The following is a 12,585-nucleotide window of genomic DNA, read 5'->3' on the forward strand; positions in this document are numbered from 1 at the left end:
CAGTCACTGTGGAAGTGCTTACTCTCCAATCTCTCATGTGTTAATCAATTCACACATATGTCTTTAAAAGTTCCATGCATTTTCTTTAAACATTGCATAATCGCCTATAGTTCTCGGTATATACAATATTGCACAATTTAATAGTTAAATACAGTTAAAGTTCAAATTTCTTTACAAAATCATTGTAATATGGCCATCAGTTAATGCAAGTATCATGACAAATGTAGTGGAAAACTATACTAGGACTACTGCACGTTTATAGTGATGTCATAAGAATTCAGATGTACACCAATGTACTGCAGGATCACCAGTCTCTTGAGAGTTCACATATTTTACAGAATTGCATTACAGTATTTCCACGCCACTTATTACAGCATCGGCTCAAATACTCCAAATGTCTGGCTGAGGTCATCCTATGTCCCCACCCCCCTTCCCCATCCCAAATATGCTCCAATTTGAATTTGCTGAATTTGTCTAAGAAAATGTTAAGGTCTAAGAAGATTACTTTTAACATGAAACAATTGTAAAAGAAAAATAATCAAAATACAGCATCTTACCTGTTTCCATGTGGGGACCTTGTTCCTGTACGGAGGATGATGCATGGAGCAACCTAGACCTTCCATATTTATTATCACTAGTTCTAATTATAATGGTACAATATTTTTTTTCCTTGGATATGTGATGCCTAAAAGAATGGGTTTGCAATGCTGCAATAAACCGTGTGATGCTTCCTCGAGTCACTGATGGATAAGTTGGACAGATACCTAGTATAGTGAAATATGTATGCAAGAAGATAGTTATTTGAGTGCTTATACTAAGCAGGAAGGTTGTTAAGTTTGCAGTCAGACAGCTAAACAGTGCCAAGTACAGAAGAACGAATAAAAGGCAATTGTTAGAAGAAACAAAAGACTGGGAGGAAAGGAATTGGGATTCCTGGGCAAAGCCTGCAAACTTGCACTTGAACTTGAATATAGGTCGGTGTCTGTCACCCTGCACAATAAATGTGTGTCTGTCCCGCCAATACACATTAAATCATGTCAACCCTTGGCCATTGAATGAAGTTGCTAAGAGAATTATCACAGTAGATGGGGACTTTCACACAACTTAGTATGCCAAGACATCAAAATGTCCAGATCTATTCAATTTATTTATTTCCTCTTTAAATTGCACCATTTTGTTTGTCCCAAGGTTGGGTTAACCCACTCCTAGCCTGATTAGCCTCCAGGTCTAATGCCTGGTGGGGATCTGTCTCTTACAGAAGGTCTGTCTCCTGAGGGCTGTTGTCATGACTAATGTTTTGGTTTGGAGGGCAGGGATTGTCTGGGTTTGGGGTTCCCTCTGTATTTTAGTGGCAAGCTGCTGAGTTTTCTCACAGTCTGGCTAGCAGACAGGATTCTCTTCACGTCCCCAGTCTGCTCAGCCAATGCTGCTATTCAGCACTTAATTAAACGCTAATGGCAGCTGTGGATGAGGTCACCCGAGACAGCTTTTCTCACACATTTTTCATGCAAATCTACTAAACTCAAAACAAATTTGAATAAAACGCCCTTTGTGCAGCCACTGTATGGACTGTCTTGTGTTTTTCCAAAGCCATTATGTCTGTCTAAGCAGACTCAAAAACTTTGCTTTGCAACCAGAAAACGAACTCTGTGATTGTTACAAACAAACCTCTTTCCCTAAGGAAAGAAAATATTGTCTAACCTCAAACTTTGTAATCCTTCCCATTATGTCACTGGCTGCCTTTTCCCTGGCATTGGACACTAGTGCACTAGAGCTTATCGTCGTTCAGTCTTATGGTCTCTATAGACTGAAGATTTCAGTTACAACAAGATATCAGACTTGGCTGCCCCCACTCTCTGTTTTTGAACATGTTTATTTTCGTAGGCAAAAGCATTTCTGTTTGAAGAAGGAATGATCACTCAATTGATAAAAAAAAGTCCCCATTGACAACAATACACTTCTTTACATGTGGCATAAGGCGTACGTGCCCCCAATACTACATAGCTAGTGGGACAGAGAAGCTAGAACGATATCTGATTTTATTTTATTTTTTCTTCTGATTCTATGATAATAAAAATTCTCCAGCTTATCTTATTTTGCAAGGTGAAACTAACAGGAGATAACGCTTCTGAAGAAAGCACAGCGCTGCTTAGAAAGTATAGCAGGGAGTGTGCTAATATATTGCTTTTTGATCCTGGCCATGATAAAATTTAAAATTATCTTACAAGTTTTAGAACAAAAGAGAGGAAATAGTTCCCAGTGGAAGTGGGTAAGAACTAAAGAACAGATTAAATGCCTGTGAGTCACGTGATAGATGAGGCTATGTTGTATTATTGCTAATTGATTATTCATACATCAGCAGAGAGAACCCCTCTAATATAAGTACAGCATTTCATTTACTGAAGTCTGTACACAATAAATGATTTCCTTTCATACCCCCCGACAGGAAACCCGTTGATTGGATAGGTGCCAAGATAACCTTATTTTCTTTCCCATTGTCAGTTTATGGACTGTAAAAAGGAAGAGAGGAACAGTGGTCCTAAAGCTGGAGATTGAAATGAAGTTTGCCAAACAAGCATACAATTTCATTTGCACTTAAACTTTCCTTCCAACAAAAAGCCATTGCCTGTGGATTGACGTGTTTACACCCTGTGATTTTCTTTAAGGATGAAAGAAAGGCATAAAAAAAAGCAAAAAAAAAAAAAGCTTACTGCTGATGTTTTCAATTGGCTTTGGCCAAAAATACATTGTTGTGTGACTTTCTGAGGCAACCTTTGCATCTATTATAATACCTTGCATTGTGGAGGGAACGTGATTCCATTGAGGCGCTATTGGGCTAAAAGGTAGAATGTGTGCAGCCATTTCAGCCCTGTGCGATCAGGTTTGTCAATGTGATTTGTATATTACAATAGGCAGTATACAGCCTCTACATGTACTTTAGTCATTTATCACAGCTAGTATACCGATTTGTCAGCCTTTGTATTTAACGTATTCCTTTTATATCACAGCCTTGCAGACTTTATGGCCACCCTAGTCATTTACATCAAAACCGGTATATATCATTTACATCTATTCCATACACTTGCATCACAGCATGTAGAATCCTGTCCGCTTTGTACAGTACTTCTCTCAAATATGTTTTTTGAAGAAAAATGAATCGACCACAGAGATGCATTTGGAAAGAAATGCATCATTTATATTTAATTACAGATCGTTGCATTAGATAGATATGTATCTACCTATATGCAATTTTGTAAGCAAGTTTTCAGTTTACATGAGAATTAATGGGGTTGTGTCATATTAAGATGTATTCAGTTTAAATGATATTCACTCCATTGTGCAAAAACAAAAGGGTAGATCGATCTATCTACATATCTTTCTATATATATATATATATATATATATATATCTCTATATGTCTGACTGTCTGTCTATCGGTTTGACTTTGACTTTTATTCTTATATGTTCCAGTAGTCTATTCTGAGGGTTTGCCTAAATTATGTTTCATGTATGACATATGGATATATTGAAGTTATTGCATACCAGCCAATACAATATATAGTAGATGTTGACTTCCGTAAAATCAAAACCACAACTGAAGAACTCTTGTAAGAAATCACGATATGACGCTAAGTAGTTGAAACACTGGCTCAAATGTTTATTTGTCACAGTTTCCAAACAAGCAAATTCAATGTACAAATGTAATACATCATGCGGGAGCTTGTCGTCATTATGTTACTAGAATATACATGATGCTGCAGAAATCGTGCATTGGATATAGTTACAATAAAATATCAAGGAAATAATACAATGGCCCATCTCCAGTATAAATGAAAGTATATATCCTTGCTTGCATAAAAACTGCCTCACACAGTCATTTAATCGAGCATCATATCACAGTAAAACCATAAGATCATAAGCCACTATAGAATGGGCTGCACTGGGTATCTGGTATGTGCAACAATAGAACAAGCAAAACGCCAAATCTTTGCTATATTTTAAACAGTCTCATAACATTTCCCCCCCTTCCCCCCCCCCCCCCTCCCCAACAAAATAAAAAAATAATGGGTTCATTAATTTAATAATAATAATAATAATATGTACACGTATGCAATAATTTGGCACTGGAACAGTGTAAAACCTAATATAGTATGAAATGAAATAAAGAAGCGTGGGAATGTGACTTTTATTTAATTAAACACGAATATAAAGAGGCTTCATTATGTCCCCATCCATTGCATGCTCGCTCTGTGTTGTTAGAATGCTGCTTGGCTGTGGCTGGCTCTTTGTGGACATTCATCTCGGAGACCTGGAAGACAAGATAAACACCCAGTTACATTATTGTTAAAATACACAGAGTAGCAGTAGCCCTGCCACACAAAGCAACACAGGGATCTATTCAATTAAAAGAGCAAGCCAGGGAAGGTGCCTCTGGACTACTATTATCTGAGGGGGATTTCATGAGCATCACTTCCTCACCATGGCTGTGTATTATCCCTCGATAAACCCTCTCCCCAATGAGAATCTGATCATAATCTCCAAAGTCCAAGATTGTCTTTTGGACAGAGAGTGTGTCTGTGGGATGTGAGGACCCCGGGACACCAGGATTACCCTGCATGTCACACTGGCTATACAAACCACTCTGTGATGTTTTAATCGTCATGTTAATGCTGTCCGGATTTACACATCAGCACTGGTCTTCCCCTACAACTAATAATGACCAAACACCACTTGGCTCCTCTGGGGGTTTTCCCTACAGGCTTCCAACTCGTGGGAATTAGTCAGAACTTGCTTTCCTACCCTATCCTTAGTCACTCACACACGCAGTCATGTAGGGTTGGTCTAGTGGGACATATATTGGTACATAAACCGTGTAATGACAAGGATTTATTTTATCAGTCTGACAGCACTATCATGGCATGTATTGTAAGCAGAGCAGCTTTTCTTCCATGTTCTAGCTTGCACTATTAATGTTTGCATTTAGTGCTGATACCATCTACTAAATGGTCTATGTGAAAGAACTAGTAATAATATCCACAATTATATGTTTATAAGAGCTTATTAGAGCTAAAATGTATGATCCTCAGGAATTGTAATTTTCCTATGCAGAACAGTCATCATGGTTTAGCCTGTTTAGACTAACAGGCAATAAACTGCTCTCAGTCTGCAAAAAGTGATCCAAAAAACAATAGCACTATGTTGATTAAGGTGAATACAATGCCAAAATCTGTATTAGTGTTATGTGATGTAAACTTTTTTTTTATATTTGGGAATGTATTAGTTGGTATTTTATATAGGGCAAAGTATATATTATAGTTTTTTCATAAAGTAACCATGCATTCAAAGAAAGCAGTTACAGTCTGGATAACACAGTTATTGCAAAACACTATATAGTGTCTGAATTTACTTATAAAAGATGCAGTATTGTAAGCAAACACCTCTTTCTCTTAGTTATAAAGTCATATCCAGAATTATACAATGTCACTATTCATACTGAAAGCAACATTAGATGTGTTTTTAACACAGCTGCATGTATTTGTTTATTTATTTTATTTTTTACAAAAAGGATATGTACCACTGGACCACCCTAGTCTATTTATTGCTGGTCTGTACTATGTACTGCTTGACGTAAAATAAAAAAACATATTTCCATTCCTCTATTAAGTAATAATGCATTTACTGATCTTGAATGCTTTTGCTTAAAAGCACATACTGTACTACATTTCTATTTCCTTAATTTATTTGCATCAATCTTATGGGTTATTTAAGGCAGCAGGAACTGTGTGTGTGTGTGTGTGTGTGTGTGTGTGTGTGTGTGTGTGTGTGTGTGTGTGTGTGTGTGTGTGTCGAAAGTCTCTAAAATATCAAAATAAATGGAAATAAGATATCATTTGTAACACATGTGTGCACCTGGCACCATGTTATTAAAGATGCCGCAGTGCTTTATAATATTTCAATAAGAATGTTTATGTGCAGAACAATAGTAATCCAAATATATGCATGGGATATGGCATCTCTAACTGAAATAAATAAACAGGAAATATTAATATCTCTGGGAAATACATAATCCTCCTTTTTGAATTTGGCAGTTCTCATAGTAACATTGACATTACCCCCTTCGCAGTGTTTTGTGTACCCCAAAATAGTCACGCATAGCGCTGAAAGGGTCATAAGACTTTATTTGGTCTATAGGTAGGTAATGTCTAAGAAAATGTCAATCCAGTCAGAGTCTACCAATAACTGATTTCCATTTAACCCTGGTGCTAAACATACTGTAAATCTGTAATGGTTGTACCTTCTTGTTACAATATGTGACATGAAATCAGAGCTACAGTAATTCAAGACGCAGGCTCCATATTGTACTTCTGTTGGCACAATATAGTAGCAACCTGCATACAATCTGCTGTAATCATTCTATTACTTTAAATCATTCTTATTGTTATGTAAAAAGTATCAGCCTTTAACTTTGAAATTGCCCTCAAGCCTCTGGCCTTCTTGCAGAAAATATTGTGAACATGATTTTAATTTCCTAAGCACTGGCACATTTCCTCTTTTCTAACTAATAAAGATCTTTCTTTGCCTATTTTCCATTCATGCACTTAGGGAGGTGTTGCCACCCCACCCCTCTGTACACCCCATTGCCCATTTCGCAAAATCATGGCGAGAAACTTTCTGGACAATTTAATCTCTCCAGGGTGTTACTTAGCTAAACCCCTTTCACTATCAGTTTTCCACCCCTCCTCTTGCTCTCCCTTATTTTCCTTCAAGTCTAGATTAAATTTTGCAACCCCTGATATCTTTCTTTCTCTTGCAGACACATGCTGCTTATGTAAATTAAGTTCTTTATACTCCCTACCCATCTAAGGACCTCAGACTTGAATGTGTGCAAAAGCTGCTCTCCCCTGCTAACTCTTTAGCACAATTACACCTCTATTCTGTTACTGAGTCCTGGTGAGGGGGAAAAAAATCATTTTAAACTAATAACACGTGCTGGCTGGCTGGATAATTACTGGGAAGTCAGCTTATGAAAGCAGTTAAAAATTCAGTACAAATGAATAACAGGCAAACTGGACATTTGCTGGCTATGTTTATCATGATTTTTTGACTAACAAAAAATATTGGAGCTGTATTTTTTCACACTTGTGTTGTGGTAAAAAAAAAAATCAAAGTTGATCTACAATGTGGATATAACAACAGATTTGTCTTTTGCTACAATTACTGGAAGGTATAATTATCATATATATCCTATCTATCTAATCATCTACATTGAGAGATGCACCTACCCTCATGCATAGCTCTCTCTCTCTCACACTCACACTCACACACACACACACACACACTATAAAAATATAAATCCAGTGTGTGTAGATAGATAGATAGATACACACACATACATACACAAATACATAGATTGGTGAAGCCTATACTTCCTTACTATTCTTGAGTGCATGTGACTGTACACTAGTGATGCATTATTATGTATATGGGTATTGTTCGCCCACCGCTTAAGGATGAATAATTTGTAAAAGCCTGGGGTCTGGGCATAATGTGTAGATTCTAGTAGGAGTGGGCCTGTTGTACATAGATAAAATATTATGGTGTGAACGAGCAAAGCATTTGAATGGTTAAGTTAAAAGGGCCATTTTGTCAGTCAAAGTTTGTGTGCTTGAATTGTAAGGGAGCAGACAGGCTTGCAACTCCAGGCCTCCTGTCTTTCAATGTGTTTTTGCAGACATTGTCCTCCTAGGCTCCTTGTTTCATAGTACAGTTTATGCATGGTCTTGTGTAAAGACAAATAGAGAAAGCAGGAGGGGGGAAGTTCTTTTTTTCTTCCAAAGACACACAGGAATGTGTCAAAAGATGGAGAGAAAAAAGGAGAGAGGAGAAGAGTGGGAACATCAAGGCCCCTGACTAATGAATATCAAGTTTGCCCTTGAACCTCACTGGGCTTTGCCATTCCCAGGCCCCAGACAAGGGCTGAGGCATGTCTGAGCCCAGCTGCAGGGGGACTGGGCCATGGTTCATCTCAGACACTTTGACAGGCCAGGCCTTTACCGTGCATATTTAAGGCCTGCCTCGCAGCTCCCCTGGCAACCAGGCAGAGCAGGAGCCCAGGCCAAAGTATCGTCTGTGTTCTACAGAGAAGCAGGCTAGGGAAGAGACTGTCTGCAAGATATGTGCGGCAGGCATTACAAAACTCTTTCCATGCTGGTTTCAATTCACACAATGACAAAAACTACTCACAATGTATGTGGGTGTATGTATGAGTATGCAGAAAACTCTTTGTTTTTATCACTGTCTAAATCTGTAAGTATTGCAGAAACCACTTCAGAGTTGTTCAGTTACGAGAGTGTCTAATGCATTTTGCAGCATTAAATGGAAGCTTTTAGGCACATAATTTGGCCATACCATGTCAAATCACTTTACAGGAACCCAGTTATTAAACGGAGATCCAAATGATGCCGGTGTTTAACTGGCTTTTAGAGTAGTAGGGAATGTAAATTTATTAAAAGTGTAAAAATTGGGTGTTTTTTTATTTTTTATTGTGGATACTAAGATGAGAGCATGTATTAAGAAAAGAAAAAAAAATACATGAAATGATTTTAATATAATATGCAACATGGTAACTAGTACTATAAAAGAAATATTATAAAACCCCTTTACATGCCTGAGGAGTAGTGCTCACTGCCTTGTTATGGCTGTACATGGTGGTATGTGGTACTGCTGGCCCCATTTTTGGTGCAATTTGACATTTTATAACTACTGTACTTACAGAGACAGGAAGAGACCAGTTCAGTCTCTTCAGAAATAAATAAACTGCCTGAAGACTTAGGTGGCCATCCACTACTCAAACTTGTCTGAACTGCAGATCGCATCAGATTTCTCTTGAACTCTCCAGGGAGCTTCCCGGGAATCGGATCGGACCCTGGCTTTAATTTTCACTACATTCACTTCAGATATATCTGATGCAATCTATCATGTGCCAGATCGCATCAGATATATCTGATGCACACATGCTACATGTGATTGAGCTGAAACAGCTGCTGATACCGCCACATTCTGTGGTGGGTGTGAGGGGCCAGGGAGATGCCAGTCAAATGACGCTTCAGATGAATCTGATCAGATACATCTGAAGTAAAAAAAAACACTCCGATGTGCACCTGATTTCTTCAGATTCAGATAAATAGTTGGGGCAGCCTCAGAGATCTGTAGTTCAGACATATCTGACACGGGACTGCGGATCGGAAGAGCCATCCGATGTGACACTTTTCTTCAGATTTTTCGGTCAGATTTGTCGGAATCTGAAGAAAAGTGCCCAAATCGGACTAGTGGATGGGGACCTTATCCATGTGTGGAAGCTACCATAAATCTTATAGTACACCGTAACTTCAGGTGAGTACCAGTAGTTTTGTTCTGAGTATCAGTGACTTTCTTCATATAAAAAGTAGAACTGCTGAAGAGTGTAGAGAATGACATAAGGTTGAGGCATTGGTTTCATGTAGGACCTTTGCTACCTACAAAGGGCCTGATTGAGTCGCATGTAAAGTGGCTGCTTCACTGTGCATGCATCTGAGGCTGTCTGCCACAGCTCACATGATCTGTAGAGTTATTCAGAGTAGCATGAAAGTCAGGCAGATCTCCACTTGCAGCTGAGTGGATGGAACTGGGTGGCAATACAGTGTTTGCACTTATCAGAAAAGACCACAGACATTGTAGTATATTCAGAGGTTACTGTATGCAGATCTGGTGATTTCAAATAGATCTCTAGCACTGTGGGCTTATAAACACCCCAGGAGGCCCGTCTGTAGTGAGGTCCCTCCTCTGAATAGTGTGTCCCTACCGCAGACCCATATCTTATCATGTGCTGGCAAGCGTGTCTCTCCTCCTCAGTGGTACCATCTTCCTAGTGATATTCAGGAAGATGGCCCACGCCCATGCATACAAGTGCCAAAGTCTGGGCTTTCACTGTGCAGTGCCATCTTCCTGAAGATGTCACTGGGAAAATGGCACAGCCAAAGAGGAGGGGCACACTTGCTGGCGCAAGGTAAGCAGGCTATACTCTGGTTGCATGGCGTGTGGTGCACCCATTGTAAATGTGCCTATTTATTTCAACCAGAATTGGGCTGGCGCAAATGAGTGCTGATAATTAACATAGCGGCTCTCACCATTGCATGCATAGGGGTGGTAGATGTGTCTGACTCTGAATACAGGTAGAGATCTGCAACCATCTGTAAGCATACAATATGACCATCAATGCAGACTCTGTATCAGGCCAATAGAGAGGAAGAATTCAAGTGGCCTAAACTAATATTCTTGAAAATATAGTCTATCAATTCAGTGGAAGCTAGTGACATCACCAAGACAATGGTGCAAAGTACTATATATGTCTGAAAACTGGGTATTTAAGCTCATCGCCAGCTGTGCATAGCCCGCAATTGCATCGACATCCCCTCACTGAGAGAGCTCCCCATACACACCCGGTTATGTCCCTTCATTTGTAAGATGTGACTGACATGTATATGACTCTGGAAAAAGAAAATTTCAGATGCACACTCTAAGCACTAAGAATACTGATAGTCTAAATTATTTTGATAAGCTCTTACAATTAACATGGAGTATAAATTAAGTTAAGTTTGGTTTTAGCACTCCTCCCATCTACCCTTAGGTGGTTTTTAATTAGCACAGGTTCCTACAATGCTGACTACTTAGAATGGGCACTATTTAATGGTAAGACCTGGATAAATGTATATAATGTGTTAGTATTAGAGATGAGCGGGTTCGGTTTTAGATGTTAGGGACCTGTCTGATGAAGTTCATCTGGACATGTGGATGGGCCCACATTTTTGGCCAAATTTGTGCTAAGAACTTCACTTATACTCCATGTTAATTGTAAGAGTTTATCAAAATTATTTTGACTATCAGTATTCATAGTGCTTAGAGTGTGCACCTGCATTTCTCTTTTTCCTGTATCGTACTAGTAGTCTCGACATGCTTATTATGTTTAAAAATAGGGTGTGCAGTCCAAGTCCTCCCTTTTTCATGCATATGGCTCTATCGGTTGCATCTGCGTTTGCTTGATTCCATAGCCTGCGCAGAGCAAAAACACACAAAATATGTACTGCAACAAGGCATCAACCCAACATTTTTAAATTGTTCTAATTTAAATTCTTAAAGGACTGTCTGGACATCTTTCAATGAGTCTGTGTGTTTTTAGTATTTCTCGTAGATTTACAGTAGATCTTTTTCTCTAATATGAAATGTGCTCAAGAATAAAACAGCTACTATATATAATTCCCTCTACACTGTAATGCCTGCCGCCTCTGCAGATAAAGCATGAAGAAGAAGCAGCTCTCACTAGATACTTCCCTAATAAATGTAAATCATTTTATTTTGTGCCTTACACAGAGCTGTTCACACCTTTCCTAGGACAAATAGATGAGAGGACTAGAGCTTCCTGTGCACATCTGTGCAGAATGCAGTGGATTGTTTTCCTTTGTCTTCTAAACGTGATCAGCTGGTGGCGCTAACTCTAGATCCTGCATGTTTTGTTATACATTAGGCCTATAAAGAGACTGCAGCTCTTCATAGTGGAGTGAATGCATGTGCATTGTTTGTCCACCTATCTTTCTATGCATGCTCTGACCTCTATTACTATTCTATGTTCTCCTGTAATATCTGTTCAAAACAGCTGTATTTAGATGACACTCTAGCCATAATTATAAGATATACACAGACAATGCATTTCATTGCAGCTTTAACAGCTATATTTCCAACAGGAGTTTTTTGTAGTTTATTTGGATGCATTGGCTGATAATCTTTCAGGGAAATAATTAAAATGCACAAAATACAATGTTCCCATCTATGAATACAAGCTACGGTGACATTTCATATGTCTGTGCCCTATTAGCATCAAGGCAAGCCACATTTTACTGACATGACTGTATGGTATGATGTAGCCCTATAGAGAGCATGCAAACTAGTGCCATTGCTTAACATTTAAGACTTTACAGTAAAAGCATCATTTTAAAGTTCCATGTTAATCTGTATAGCCCCCTTACATTATTTGTCAGTGATTTAGCAGACTTGATGTATTCCAGTGGTTCTGATTCAAAATGCAGCAAATTGCCCTCAACATAATTACAATTGCAGCTATGAAAATGCATTTGTAGACAATAACTGTTTTATATAATATTTCTAACATAGTGTAGGGCACCCAGCCTGCCACATTCCCATCTAAGGACAGATGTGACTCTTTCCATGTTTTATAGTTCAGTCTTCAGTGTAATCTGAGCTTGACAAATCCTAGTCACCAGTTATTGTGCTAGATTCTATAATGTTTGTCTCACTGTAGTACACATACAATGCTACTGTATGTAGAGACAATTCCAGATGTCTACCATCAGAATGTTCCTAGTATAATATGCCAGAATGAAATAACATTTTATTCTCATTTTCAGTTTTATTTTAATCCTGGAATGTGCATACGATGAATCCGTATACTGTTGGGCCTTATTTGATGGTGTTCCCATAACACACCAAATTTGCATTTACAGGTTAATGTATATGGGGATTGCAGTAGTGTTG

The 12,585-nt window shown here is 38.5% G+C and overlaps 1 long non-coding RNA gene across 4 annotated transcripts in view; it reads right to left on the reverse strand.

Annotated features, from left to right (window-relative positions):
- Positions 1-4,071: 4,071 nt before the first annotated feature.
- Positions 4,072-12,585, reverse strand: part of LOC134931916 (uncharacterized) — a 71,526-nt gene continuing 63,012 nt past the window's right edge. For all 4 annotated transcript variants that reach the window (XR_010179205.1, XR_010179204.1, XR_010179206.1 and 1 more), the window contains one exon: positions 4,072-4,309. This is a non-coding gene — a long non-coding RNA (uncharacterized LOC134931916). The remainder of the gene's footprint in view (positions 4,310-12,585) is intronic.

The sequence above is a fragment of the Pseudophryne corroboree genome, chromosome 6 (assembly GCF_028390025.1).
Source record: "Pseudophryne corroboree isolate aPseCor3 chromosome 6, aPseCor3.hap2, whole genome shotgun sequence".
Taxonomy (NCBI): domain Eukaryota; kingdom Metazoa; phylum Chordata; class Amphibia; order Anura; family Myobatrachidae; genus Pseudophryne; species Pseudophryne corroboree.